This window comes from Panthera tigris, chromosome C1, assembly GCF_018350195.1.
Source record: "Panthera tigris isolate Pti1 chromosome C1, P.tigris_Pti1_mat1.1, whole genome shotgun sequence".
Taxonomy (NCBI): domain Eukaryota; kingdom Metazoa; phylum Chordata; class Mammalia; order Carnivora; family Felidae; genus Panthera; species Panthera tigris.
This window is the reverse complement of record NC_056667.1, coordinates 68,064,401-68,077,919: the sequence shown is the minus strand read 5'-3', so window position 1 is coordinate 68,077,919 and position 13,519 is coordinate 68,064,401. Positions and strand designations below refer to the sequence as shown.

At 41.8% G+C, this 13,519-nt stretch overlaps 1 protein-coding gene across 10 annotated transcripts in view; it reads right to left on the bottom strand.

Annotated features, from left to right (window-relative positions):
* The window catches only part of ADGRL2 (adhesion G protein-coupled receptor L2), a 188,177-nt gene extending 176,694 nt beyond the window's left edge, over nt 1-11,483 (bottom strand). For 9 of the 10 annotated variants that reach the window (XM_042997663.1, XM_042997666.1, XM_042997665.1 and 6 more), the window contains exon 1: nt 10,158-10,207. The gene's annotated coding sequence lies outside the window, so the exon portion shown is untranslated. Of the gene's footprint in view, nt 1-10,157; nt 10,208-11,368 lie in introns of those variants that run through there. The other variant, XM_042997664.1, reaches the window with a different exon arrangement.
* Between the last annotated feature and the right edge of the window lie 2,036 nt (nt 11,484-13,519).

Sequence of the window (13,519 nt, the reverse complement as noted above, 5' to 3'; positions counted from 1 at the left end):
GCAGTTGCCTGGTACAGATGCAGGTCACCATTGTACAAAAATCTTATTATCGAGAGTCTCCTCCTTAGCAATTATCTGATTAAAATAACTGCTTCTGAAAATTTGTGGTTCAACATGATTATTCTTGTCCCTCAGCTTGGCTAAGAATGCAGCTTGAGAAGGCAGGATATACAAACTTTTCAAAGTCACCCAGGAGTCACTCTTACAAAGTGTATTTCAAGGAAAAGAAAACATTACCTTGCTTACGCAGCACAAGCCTGAAATGATAGACCACCCAAAACAAAGCTGTTCAACATGTTTATCTGATGCATCTTCTGATCCCAAAGTAAACAACCAAAGGTGGTATTTTAGGATTGACTTCCATTGAAAGATAAAAGATGAATCTCAAATAAACGCAGTTAACTTCTACATTCTCTTCTTATTTAGAATGATTCTAAAACTTAAGTCAGGAAGTATTTACTTCTGAAAAAATAAATTTATTTTCATTAATTCAGTATAAAAAGAAAAAGAAAAACTGATTTGATTCGCAAAATGCAAATCCACTATATATCCCTTCCATAAATATCCCTTCCATTATATATTTTTTTCAGAATCTGTTTTAGGTTTCCCCTTACACACTCTCCTCCTTACTATATTCCTTTCTTCGGGTACACAGAGATAAGGTGCACCTCTGCAAAGGGAACGGGGTAAAAAGGCAAAGAAAGTTAAGAGTGGTTTCAAAGTCTTGGGGGCAGTGTATTACCAAAAAATTACTGTTGGACAATTTCATGTCTCCCTGATTTCTCTCTTCAAACATGTACACGCCACCTTTATAACATACAAGCAGTGACTAGAAATTTGAGGCATTCAGTCTGACTTCTCTGTAAATGAACAGACAAGCTGATGAAGTGTTTTTTTAACTAAGATCCTTATCAAATAAATGTAAATTATAAAAGATGTGCTCACTTTCATGCTAAACATACAGAAGTATCAGTTAAATTTCTTTTCTACTTGAAGAAAACAAGGTTAAAAGGTTAAAGGGAAAGGCAACTTATAACAAGCAGCATTTGTAGTGAGTGTTTTACTTAGAAGAAAAATCTAATTTTTTCACTTATATTTTTAAATATTCAGACCTAGTTTAAAACCAAAGACAATATGAAAAGTGACTTCCAGCAGGGCTATGGGTACCACAACACTTGCAGCAGAAAAAAGGAAGGTGGGGGGAGAAATCACTATTACTCATCTATAGAGCCATCCAGAGGAAGCACCTAATATCCAAATATTATCCTTCTCATGACATTCACGGAATTTTGAAAGGACAAAAACAGTTAAATGTCCTTAGTGAGAGTTAAAGGTCTAGGACATCATAATTCTAGTATAATTTTTATTTGTTGATGCCTATAAAGCAAAATGAAGTGTTTTAGAATTACGCCCACCTTTTTTAAAATGGAAAACAAGATGCATAGAGTGAACCAATTCTTCATTTAATATATTAAGCCTTTTTCAAATTCTTCAAAACTATGCACAATCACTGGGATACAAATGCATAAGCTTACATCACCGAAATTAATGTTTCCCAAACTGTCTTGGACATTACCCACAGCCAAGCCAGGAATTTTAAGAATTAAAACACATCATAAGCATCTCAAGATAAAGAGCACAAAGATGAGTGGAGAAAATATTGTGTAAAAAATGTGTTCTGTAAGTTCTAATCAATAAACATAGTAATAAACAGTAAAAAATGGTAGGCTTTCAAGGCAGAGGAATAAAATTTCTGTGTGGAAAGTACCAATGGAATAAGGAAAATAGTAATTCGAAATAGAAACACGCTGCTTCAAAGTAAAGACACAGGGAAAATCATTTTTGACAGATTTTTAACCTTAATTGCAGTTGAGAATTGATTAACTAAATATAATCTACATAAAACAGAAATGTATCAACTAAAGACCTTATCTAAAATCTTATAATGATTCACTCATTATACGGAGAACGGCCGTAACAGTATTCCATTTTAAGAATAAATGTTTAAAATTAGAACTTTCTTTATAAACAAAACAGAAATCTCTTTTGCTCTCTTTATAGACGCTATTTACTATCCTTTACAAGAGAAAGCATTAGTCACAAGCAAGGTCACCTAGCCCACCCCCCCAAGCCCACCCCTGCAGCCTAGGACCATTTTTGACAGTAATTGGGGTTAGATTATTCTGTCATCGAAATCCAGGGCAATAATCTGTTTGAGGCATGAGCTGATGTAAAAATACCTACAAAATGAGACAAAGTGGGGGTAGCACAAGCATTTCATGATCCAAAGGCAGTAAATACCTTTGAGAACAAAATAGAGATTAACTAGGTCATATCATTTTCAAAATCAGTTTAAAAACAGATATTTTAATCGTACATAGAAAAAGGGTTAGTTTTGCTCTTTCAGTTATTAGGTAATATACTTTAATTCCTTTCTTGATCAAATATATACACACATGTACATACATAAGCATAGAATTTATATTCTTTTTCCTTTGTATATATATCAACATTTATTGACAGCTATTGGCTATTGATATATATACAAAGGAAAAGAATATAAATTCTATGCTTATGTATGTACATGTGTGTATATATTTGATCAAGAAAGGAATTAAAGTATATTACCTAATAACTGAAAGAGCAAAACTAACCCTTTTTCTTTTATGAAGAACTTCATGGTGCATTTTTCATTATTACAATGGCTAAAGATATTATTATTCATCTAGAAAAAGATACAGGGTTGTATCTGGTTTTGTTCGAGCAAAATAATATGCCTTTGAACTGATAGAGGTCTAAAGTTACCCACCTTTTCAACTTCTTCCATCTCTCTGGCCAAGAACTAACAATTCATTTTTATCTGTGTCTTTTTTCTACTATCAGATTAAAAAACAACAACAGCAACAACAACATTTTTGAAGTTACTTAATGCATCTTAAGCAGAATTAAGATTTGGTCATTATTTCCGAATGTTAACTTCTGCTTAACCTGCCTGCTTTGTAATATTTATATTTTTACTAAAATATTGAATCTATCCTTATAAAAAGTCTCCCAAAGTTTTTCTGTGTTTTGGTTTTGGTTTTTGTTTTGGGGGGGTTGTTTTGTTTTGTTTGCTTTAGACAGGCTTCTTTTAAGGCAACTAATTTCAATACTGAAATTCAGAGATTAAGGTGTAATCCCTGTGCGTGAATCTTAATGTTTATAACGTACTCCTCACAGATTGGAAAAATCAATGACAAGACCAACAGGGCCCCGTTTTGCTCAACATAGGTTTTCTTGTCAGGTAGTGATTAATGCTGTGCTCTGTAGAGGGAGACATTACATCCGGGCTAAAACAGACCTAAATTTTACCCTCAGGCAGAAATCTGATTTAAACATCTCTATTTAAAGTGACATTTGTCCTCCCTTTTCAACTGGTTTCCCCAGAAATTCCAGGAAGTTGACTTCATGACCTAAAAACAGCCGGGTGGCTGTGAGCAGCAGTTGTGCCTGTTCTCGCACTTCGGGAAATCTGGGTGCCAGAATGAATCAAGGTGGTCATAAAACAGGTGCCCCGCTATCCGCTAGGATGAATCCCATGCCACCTTATTGCTACAAGAATTTAAGACTTAAAATTCCTTACAGTTCTAGAGTCAGTGGTAAAAATTTTTCAAATGTGTTTTGCTGCTGATAATAACCTAGCTATTCATACTGATGGACTAAGTTTCTTTCGATTCCTAAAATTACATCTCATATTTCATTACACTCATCTGAAAGATCAGCTGATTACAAATTCTAGAAATCCAGAAAAGCAACTACTACCAAAAAAAAAAATCTCTAAAACAAAACAGAAGATGCAAGTAGAAACGGTTTCTTGTACATCATGTAATACCTTCCATAAAAACAAAAAGGGAAAGCAAAAAAAAAAAAAATGTTCATATAACAAAAGTCACCAAGTAAACAAGACATATGCATATTAAAACAGGCACCAATATCCTTACACTGTGAAACATGGTAGCTTTTGATATTATTAAGCAATTTAGACACTGTTGGCAAGTTCCTACTAACCAAGGTAATCTAATTTCTGTTGCTTTTCAATGTAAATTGATTTTTTTTTCTTTTAGCCGTTCTGGTAATTGAACAAATTTATACAACTGTGATGGGATTTTACTTACCACTACACAATGCATAAAATTCTCTAAGAAGACAAACTATATTACTTCATAAAACTGCATTTTTGTTGTAATTAAACAAATTGTATTTAAACTTGCTCTGTACTTCAAAGCAATCAATAGTATTTTGCTGTAAGCTGCACTTTATTTGCAGGTGTTAAGCACCAGGCTAGGTTCCTTTATTCCATCTACCTTTTTTTAAGATAATTTTTATTGGCAAAATATGAGAGATTTTTTCCTTAAGAAATAAGTGTTTAAAAATCATTTCTTAAGAATATATTAGGAAGTATCTGGAGATTATTGCCTACATTTAGTCTATTAGATAAATGACCGAAAAAGATTATTTTAAAGTGTTTTTGGTTGATTAAGACTTTTTCTTATGACACAATGATCCACTTAAAAAACATCTACTTACATCAACATAGCATTAAGAGATCTTCAAAGTTTATAACATACACTTAACAAAACCTATACACTAAAGTCAAAATACCACATTGAAGTCCTGAAAAAAATTTAGGGATTCCAGACCCAGTTATATAGTGTCTCCTTTACAAGTTATTCACACTTAGGTCAAGAAAAATGTCATCATTTTAGGATTCTAATTCCCTAACTCCAACCATTAACTATCTCTGTGTTAAACAATCCATTTCTTAAGCGTTTTCTTACAACATTAAAAAAAAAAATCACTACTTGACCAATGTTGACTAGCAAAAAGATTTCAGAGAACAGTCTCAATTTTTCTGATAACATCAAGTCTAATTACAGTAATCGGGGTGATTAAATACTTTTCAACCTTTCAACCTTCAATCAAGAATTATTTGAAGGATGAATATTTAGGTGGGGCTCTACACTAATTAGTGTTATGTAAGAGAGAAGTTAACTAAGCTATGATTTTAATCTATGTTAAAAATAGAAATGTTTTAACTTTCTTGAAAATAGTTACAAAACAGTTATCTATTTAGGTAATGTGAACTAATATTTAAACAAATTACCTTAGGAACTGATATGACCAAAACATAAACAGGATTTTGAGGCCTCTTGAGGTCTAGAAGCTAAAGTTGCTTTTTTAACGCTTGATCAAAATCATCAGTTTGCAAAATTCTTCAGCTAGGTATTTCTGCAAATAATCTGATGAACCTTTTTTCATAATCCCACGTTTCATTTTTAAATTTTGCTGGCTTGAAAAGAATTTCGCTTTAATTTTACGTGAACCTGTTCTGCAGAAAAGCAGACAGATATCAAATGTGTACCTCTCCTTCAAGACTCAAGATCAGATGCGGTGAACATGAAGAGGCAAAGTGTACATACAGTCTTTGAGGAGACTTTTCGTAAAAATAGCAATCCTGAATTCTTCATTCACTACATTCTTCAAATTTCCAAAACTGTATTTCATTCCTGATCTAAATACAGTTAATCTGTGTTCCTAAATACCAGCAATTGGGCAAGTGTTATGGATTCTTATTAAAATGAAAACGATTTCTCTCAGGTAGGTATAGTGTGCGTAGCTCACACCTTAGAGTACATTGTAATGCTCTCTTCATCTCATACTACATCTGTCAATAAACTAAGTGTGATTGGAGTATTTATCCACAAAAGTTAGGTCAAATAAATATTTTGATAGAAAATACCGCAATAACATTTTATTACTATGGTGTACAGATTTCCAGTTACCTCTTGACCTTCCCAACTTCTCAATCTTAGCTCACATATTCCTATGTTACTTAAGACATTAAAATATTATTTTAGATCTTTTAATAAAATACAGAAAGCCTCAATAATGATCAAATAAAGATCTAACCTTAAGTAAACCTTGGTTTTAATGCTCTCCTCTTGCTTACTTTAGGAAAGGAAACGCCCAGAAGCTTGGTGTTAACGTTTCTGCTGATTGTGAAAATTACAGCAATAAAAAACTCCAACTCCTTGCCTTAAGACTTTTAGTACTACTTCCATGTGAGATCCGTATATTTAATATTAGTTTTTATAACATTTGGAAGTTTTGTTGTCTGCTTTGATGTTAGTCCATTAACAAAGCAGAGTGAAAAGCCTGAAAAAATTATATTTATTGGCAATTCTCAAATCAAAACCGGAAGTAATTGGTTTGTTCTACCCCCCCCATGACTTAATACTCTGATTTCCCCAACTACCTGCTCCCAGAGCTATCTGCATTTCTAAATTCATTTTCTGTTGCCAACACATAGTAACCCACAATGATTGAAAATGGCAGCTGAAGTGCTCCTATAACACATTAATTTTTCTCTAAGTAGTCCAATTTTGTCATTGAAATGTTGAAAAATCTTTTCACTGCATTTTACACCTTTAGAGATTTGCTGAATTCAGGGTCGCCATCATATAAAATGAAGAGCAATGTTTTCAAGACAATTTTTAGATTATCACTAATAGCTCTAAAGGATAATGTTTTCTTTATACCGCTCTGCATTCAAAGCAGACTAGTTAACAGCAACTTAAGTGCAATAATAGCAATTACATCAATGTGGGCATTTTTACCTCAAAAGTACTTCTTAGACAACTGAAGGGACCAGATAAATAATAAATAAACTATCATAAAATGATTTCAGGGGAATGATACAATTTGAATGCCACTAAAAAACCATCTGAATAAAGAATCTTATTAAACTAAAACCTAAAAATGTTAGGCAATTAATGATACTTTCCCCTCCAACATTGTTCATCACAGTTAATCTTCACTATTAGAATAAAACCAAGGAGTCCGAACATTAATTAAATAAAAAAAGCCCTTCTCTAATGAAAGAATATAAATTCATGTTCAAAATCAACCAACCATCAAAGATAAAACTATAATAAATATGGGTTCCAAAACCTTCTCTGAGGTTCATTTTCATCTTAAAACCAGGCTTTAGGAAATCTTAAGCTAAATAAATAAAAGCAACGCTTGCCCAGAAGTTGATGAAAAAGTTATCCCTTGACCCATCTGCTTGCCATAAAATGACCCAAATGACCCAAGTACTTGTTCTCGTTTCTTCACTTACGGATACTGAGTTGTTAAAAGAAATTCAAAGAACATATCTCTCTGCAAATGTAAAAAAACATTAACCAATATGCTACAAATATTAGCAAAAATAAGCCAACTTTAAGCTGAATTCTTGAGTTTACGGTGTTTGATAAAATACAAAATTTTGGAGACAAAACAATCAATATTCAAAAAGAATTAAGAATTCACAAATTATCTGAGTATCACCTAGGACCCTTTTTCAAATGCACACTTGCTGTAGAAGTTGCATTAACAAAGTTCATGCTGAGTTTTTAATATTCAAACTCTCCATTGATTTTTTTCCCTTTAATTTAGCAAGTGTAATAAAAACTAAGTTTCCTAGGCATAAAAATGAGTGTCCCTTTATCACAAGATCTCTATTGTTTTATAGACTAATTAAAAGCCTTTCTTTCCCATTTTACTAATATTAACAAAGTGTAGGCCCTAGGAAAGTATTAAGTTAGAAGGAAAAGCTTTCTCAGTCTCTTCCACTGAAGGGACCCCAAAAGACAGGCAACAGTGACTATCATAAAATAAAAGGTCACCCTTTTTCTAGGAACAAACCATTTATCAATGGAAAATAATTGTCTTGCCATTTGCAAGGGCTCCACAGCAATAGACAATGTTTTTCGCTCACATAATTACAAAACAGTGAAAGTTCAGAAACACAGCCTGAATCCACCTCCCTATTTTTACCCTTTACAATTCTCATTGCCCTTTGGGCCTCTGCTTGGAAGCAAATGGAAGACAGGCTGAAGTTTTCTCAATTGAGCTGAAGCTAAGAAACCTTTGATATGCTAATAGTCCCCTTCAAACGGTAAGAATTCACACTTGCATTAATTCAAACAATTTGTGCAGAATGATGTGAAATGGCACCTCTTTTAGAGGCAAGCAACAAAAGGAGAGAATCGGAATGTCTGAAGGAACTAAACAACAGAACATTTGTTCTGCAGTATTCTCTCTATCATGCATAAATTTCCTGGAAAGTGGAGGGAGGGACAACAAAAAGTTCCACAACACACCTGAACAGAAGTGGATTTTCTTCCGAAAGGTTTTCCAAGTATTATAAAGAGGCTAAATTTAAAGTTTCAAAGTTACCTTCTTACCTAGGTCAAGAGTCCCATAACAACTTGGAATTTTGCTTAAGACGCTTCACAAACCATTCTATTTTTCTGCTATGGACGCATATTGCCTCTTTAGTACCCATCCTTTAAGGTTTGCCCAAGATCAGACTTGATTTAGTAAGAGACATCCCAACAGGCAATTATTTACCAAACGGATGTGACTTTTTTTCATTGTGCAACTAGACTTGAGCAAAGGGCAAACTCGGTGGGGCCCGTTCCAGACACAAACACTGACAAGGGAAATGAATGAACCAACAGCGCCCGTTAAATATACGCCTCTGGAAAGAGGAAGAGAGAAGTACACAAACTGTAAAGGCTGCAGAAGAAAATGTAAGAATTGGGGAGGGGGTGGGGAGAAGAGTGCCTTAGAACCCGGCCTTTGTAACGGAAACCATATGGTTGGTGGCTGCGGCTCAGACGCTCCCAGGCTGCTTGGAGGAGCTGCTAAGCAGCCTGACACCTTTCAAGAAACAGGAGGAAAACATTTCCTCGGTCTGAATCCGAGACGACACAGTTTGCATCAGGAAGAACGGAATGAGAGGGCCCGGGAAGGGGGGAAAGGATGAGGGGGGAGGAGTCCATAGAAGACCAGGAAAGTAGACGGACACCGCAGGACCTGTCCCTCCAACTATGCTTTTAGAGGACGGAGTGAGCAGAGGATTAAAAAAAAAAAAAAAAAATACGCGAAAGACATACGTTCCTTAGCCTCCGATCAGCGTCACTTTGGGCACAAAGTAAAGCTTCCAGCGATTTTCCCTAACCCCAGCCCCGCAGTTTGGCGAAAGGAACAAACTTTACTGATCCCAAGCGAACGAGTCCTGCAAGCGTGCCTCCCCACTGCTAGGACGCTTTTGTCGCTTTGCCCGCCCTCGCCTCCCTACCAGAGGGGTCGGGTCGCACCAGCCAATCAAGGAGCCCACGCTCGGTTAGCCCGGGGGTCTCCCCTTTCCTCGCGCTCCTCCCACGCCTCTTCCTCCCAGCGGATCCCCACTCGGCACCCCCATCCTACAAACCAAGCTTCCCGAGATTCCCAACCCCACAGCCACCCCAGGGGCCCACAGCCGGCAACTTCTCCCGCAGGCCCAGAGCGGCCCGCTGCTGCCCTCTCACTGCGGGTCCGGGAGGCTCTCTGCCCTCCCCAGGGCCCGCCGGGTGCCGGCCCCCGTCACCCGCCCGCCCCGCGGGGCCGCCCCTAATCATTGCCAGCACCCGCGCCGGCCTGGCCACATCTGGCTGCGCTTTGCTGTCATCCTCACCTCTCCACACCACCTAACCACCGACGAGAAGAAACAACACCCCTCAACAACTGACCCGGTCCCTCCCCCCACCGCCCACTTCCCCCGAACTAGCTCCCGGCGCCCGGCCTGCGGGCTCCACTTACAGCCCGGGACAGGTCTGCAGCGGGCGGGGCGGTGGGGGGGACTGGGCCCCGCACCCCGAGCAGAGCGGCCCCGCAGAGGGCGCGCCCCACATCTCCCGCCCCAGACGGGCTGTAAAAGGGCGAGCGGCACCTCCCGACCCAAGCTTTCAGAAAATCAAAAAATGCATAAACCAATCCTACTCCCCTGACGCCCCCCTGCAAACAGACTGAAGCCTAGAGAGCGTTACAACACCTCCCCGAGAAAAGGAGAGGCTGGCTGGACGGGACTGGAGTTCTGCGTATCGATTTCCGAGGAGAGGAGGTGGGGGGAGGGGGGAGCAGCAAGAGCGAGCGCGAGTCTCCCCCTCCGCCCGGCCGAACATAAACAGCCGAGCCCCAACTCACCCGCGGCTCCCTCCACCTCCAGCATCCACCCCCGGGCAGGAGGCGCAAAGCAAACAGGTCTCCGAAGCCCGGCACAGAGGCACATTGTTCGCTCCTGCGGCTCTTACCTCGGTCTGCGAGCGCGCCCCGGGGGCGGGCCGTCTGGCGCGGGGGGCCGCGCGGGGAGAGGAGCAGAGGGCTGCGGCGACCCCGGCCGGTGAGGGCCGAGGCCGGCCGCGCGCGGGTCGCCGGCCGCCGAGTCCGCGCCGGAGGCAGCGCCGCGGCTCGCCGGCCGGACGCGGCGCCGCTGCTCGGCGCGTCCTCCTGCTCGGCCGCCGCCGCCGCCTCCTCCAGCCAAGCAGCCAGCGCCGGGCGGCTCCTGGGGTTAGGTCAACATTTTCCCGCAGTTTCCCACACGCCGCTCCGCGAGAGGGGTCCTTTACACACGCGCACACACCCCCAAACCGAACGCTCCCTTAGCAAAATCAAAAATTCGGCAATCAGAGCGAAAGGGGTGGCGGAGGTAAAAGCCCGACAGAGGTGCGCAGACTTGGGAGTCCCCTCGGAGCGGTAGCCGCGGGAGGGGCGGGCAGACGCCGGCGGCGCGAGGCCAACTCAGTTTGTCAGGCGAAGCCCCTCAGCCCGCCGTCCGCGCCGGCCGCACTGGCATCCCTCGCGCCGACCCTGCGGCCTGGGGCAGGAGGCAGCGGCGGCCCCTCCTCACATTTCGGGACTCCGGGCCGAGGCTGAGCGGTGGCCGCTGCCCCACGAAAAGCAGAAGGCGAGGACACGGGCTCGGGGAAGCAGGGAGGTGCACGGAAGAGCCACGCCACGCACAGCTACGGAGGGGAGCTGCCCCCCAACAATCCCAAGGAATTCTCCGGTAAGCTCCCGATTTCGCTCCGGCACCTCCGCGAGTGTGTGTGTGAGCGGAGAGAGAGTGAGAGGGAGAGAGAGGGAGAGAGAGGGAGAGAGGGAGAGAGACGGGGGAGCGCGAAGTCCTGACACAGACTCTCGGCGAGGGCTGAACTGGAGTCACCTCCAGCCTCCTCCTCCTCCTCCTCCCCAAATCCCCACCTACCTACCCCCCCTCCCCGAGTCCGACTAATCATATAAACATATTAGCGTGTACAGCGGCAAAGGACAAATCTCTCCCTCCTGATTTTTCCAGCAAGGGGCTCAGGCAAACTCTAAAGAAGATTACAGGCAGCTAAGTACAAAACGTGGAGCAGATAATCTATAACTCATTGCCGCCCAATGGCCATTTTCCACTCCATTTGAGCAGCTGCGGCGGCGGTGCGCCCGAGGAGGGGGGAGGGGAGCGAAAGGGGACACTCACGGGCTCGAGCTGTTCGAGTGGCGGCGGCGGTGGCCAAGCAGCCGCCAGAGCACAGGCCGGCCCCGGCTCCGCCGGCGGGGCGGCCGCAGGGCTGTCCGGGCAGCGGCGGCAAGGGACGCGCGCACTCGGCCTCGGAACGCGCCCTGGAGGCGGCCTGCGGCTGCTGGAGCCCCTCCTCTGCCTCCCCGTCGGCTCGCCACCCCCCCTCCCCGCCCTCAGTCCCGGGCCTCCGCATCCAGCCTCCCCCCGCCCCCCGCACCGTCAACACACCCATTCAACCCCAACCCCCAGCCCCCAAACTCCACTCACTGCGCGCTCGGTCCTCCGCGCGCTCCTCCGGCGCGCGCTCTCCATCCTGTCCACACACACGCACTTTAAAAACATTTATTTTATTTCTGGAACCGGGTGAAGGGTATTTGGGAGAGCGCGGCGGAGCGCGGCGCTCGGGTCTCCGAGGCAGGGCACAGGGGGCTGGCTAGCGGCTCGAGGGGGGGTGGGGGGGCCTCCCCTCTTCCCTGTAGGCCCCGGAGCTTTCTCCTTGCCTGCACTTCGGAGAGGCGCCCAGGATGCGTCTTTTACCCACCCCGTCTCCAGGTTTTCTCTTTTCTCCACGCAGCGAGCCGGAGGCTTCGAAACTTTTAGTTCCGCAGCCCTCCTTTTGTGTGACTGCTCCGAGGAGAAAAGAACGTCTGTTCGCCGCGGTTGCCTCCGTCCGGCTGCGGCGCGCGGGGGACGCTCCAGGGTTAATGCGTCTTTGATACCTGAGATTTCCGGCGCGCTCGTTAATGAAAGTTACATTTTTAAAAATTGCGGTGACTTTTTCTTTGTAGTTACACAGACCCAGCCAAACTTTGACTTTATTGACTATATTTCACAAGAGCGTTTTGTTTGTTTTTGATTAAACCCACCAGGATAAGCAAAGGAAGGAAAGGAGACTACAAGGCTCTTTACTCGCAAGTGCATTCATCGTGCTGTTAGGTCTGTTTCCCTCATTTCCTTACATTGAAACTGCTTTTGCTCTTGTCCTCCGACCACACTTCCTTGCCACTTCTCAGTTGGTAGTGTTGTCAGCAAACAGCCAGGCAGCTCCCACGATGGACCTGAGCTTAAGGGAACAAACCACGACGGGACAAATCACGCTTGAAAAATATTTTAAAGCCAGTTTAAGTGTCCTCTGCATACGATGAAAATCAAAACTGTTTTTTTTTCTTTTGAATTATAAAATCTCTAAGCTGAAAGCCATTAAGTTTTCAGATGTAGTTCTCAGTCACTGATACTACTAATGAATGCAGCCATCAATTAAAGAAGCGTGTTTGCATTGGTTTTCAAGAAAAACTGATTCATCAAGATTTAAAACCTCTAGAAAATAGGATGAAACTTGAGCTTCTTTGCTTTCAGAAACTATGTACTTTTTGTTGCTGCGGGTATGTTGCAGTCATCATACTTCAGAAATCATTTCAAACAACAATGTTATTAAAATGTCAACAGCAGATCGTTCAAAAGACTTGAAGACTCTAAATACCTATCAGTATTTTGTCACAAAGCCAGATATTTGCAGTGCTAAAGTAAATCCAGCTATTGGTCAAGTTTGTTCTCAGCTTGTAAAAAAATCATAAGTTAAAAGTACACATGTGCAAATAACTGAAACATACTCTTTTGGTTGATTCATTATACTTCTCAAAACAAGAATCCTTGATGATCAAATTTGTTTCTACTTAATGTATAGATGTTTAAATAATCTCACTATTCCAAAAGATAAGAGGAGCTACTCAGAGCATTTGTACTTTAAACTACATAAACACTCCCATTTGAAATTTCTTAGATAACATAATTCAAATATTATCGACGCAGGATACAAGCTAGTCTGGGGGGAAAAAAAAAACACATGCAGAGATGGTGTGAAACCTTACTATGTACCTAAGATTTTAAAATCTGTCAAAATTATACATACAACAGACCTACCTAGGAAAATTAAACCAGGCTACTTTAGTTGAAAAGAGGCAGAATTATAAAATTCTCAGACCTCAGGGGTCATTTATATCATCTTCTCTGGAATTTAAAATTGTTTTATTCAAGATTATAAGCCAAGTATGTCAAGTTAATAATAATCCACATTTACTGAAAAATGTTAGCCCTTTCTTTTGTTCATCT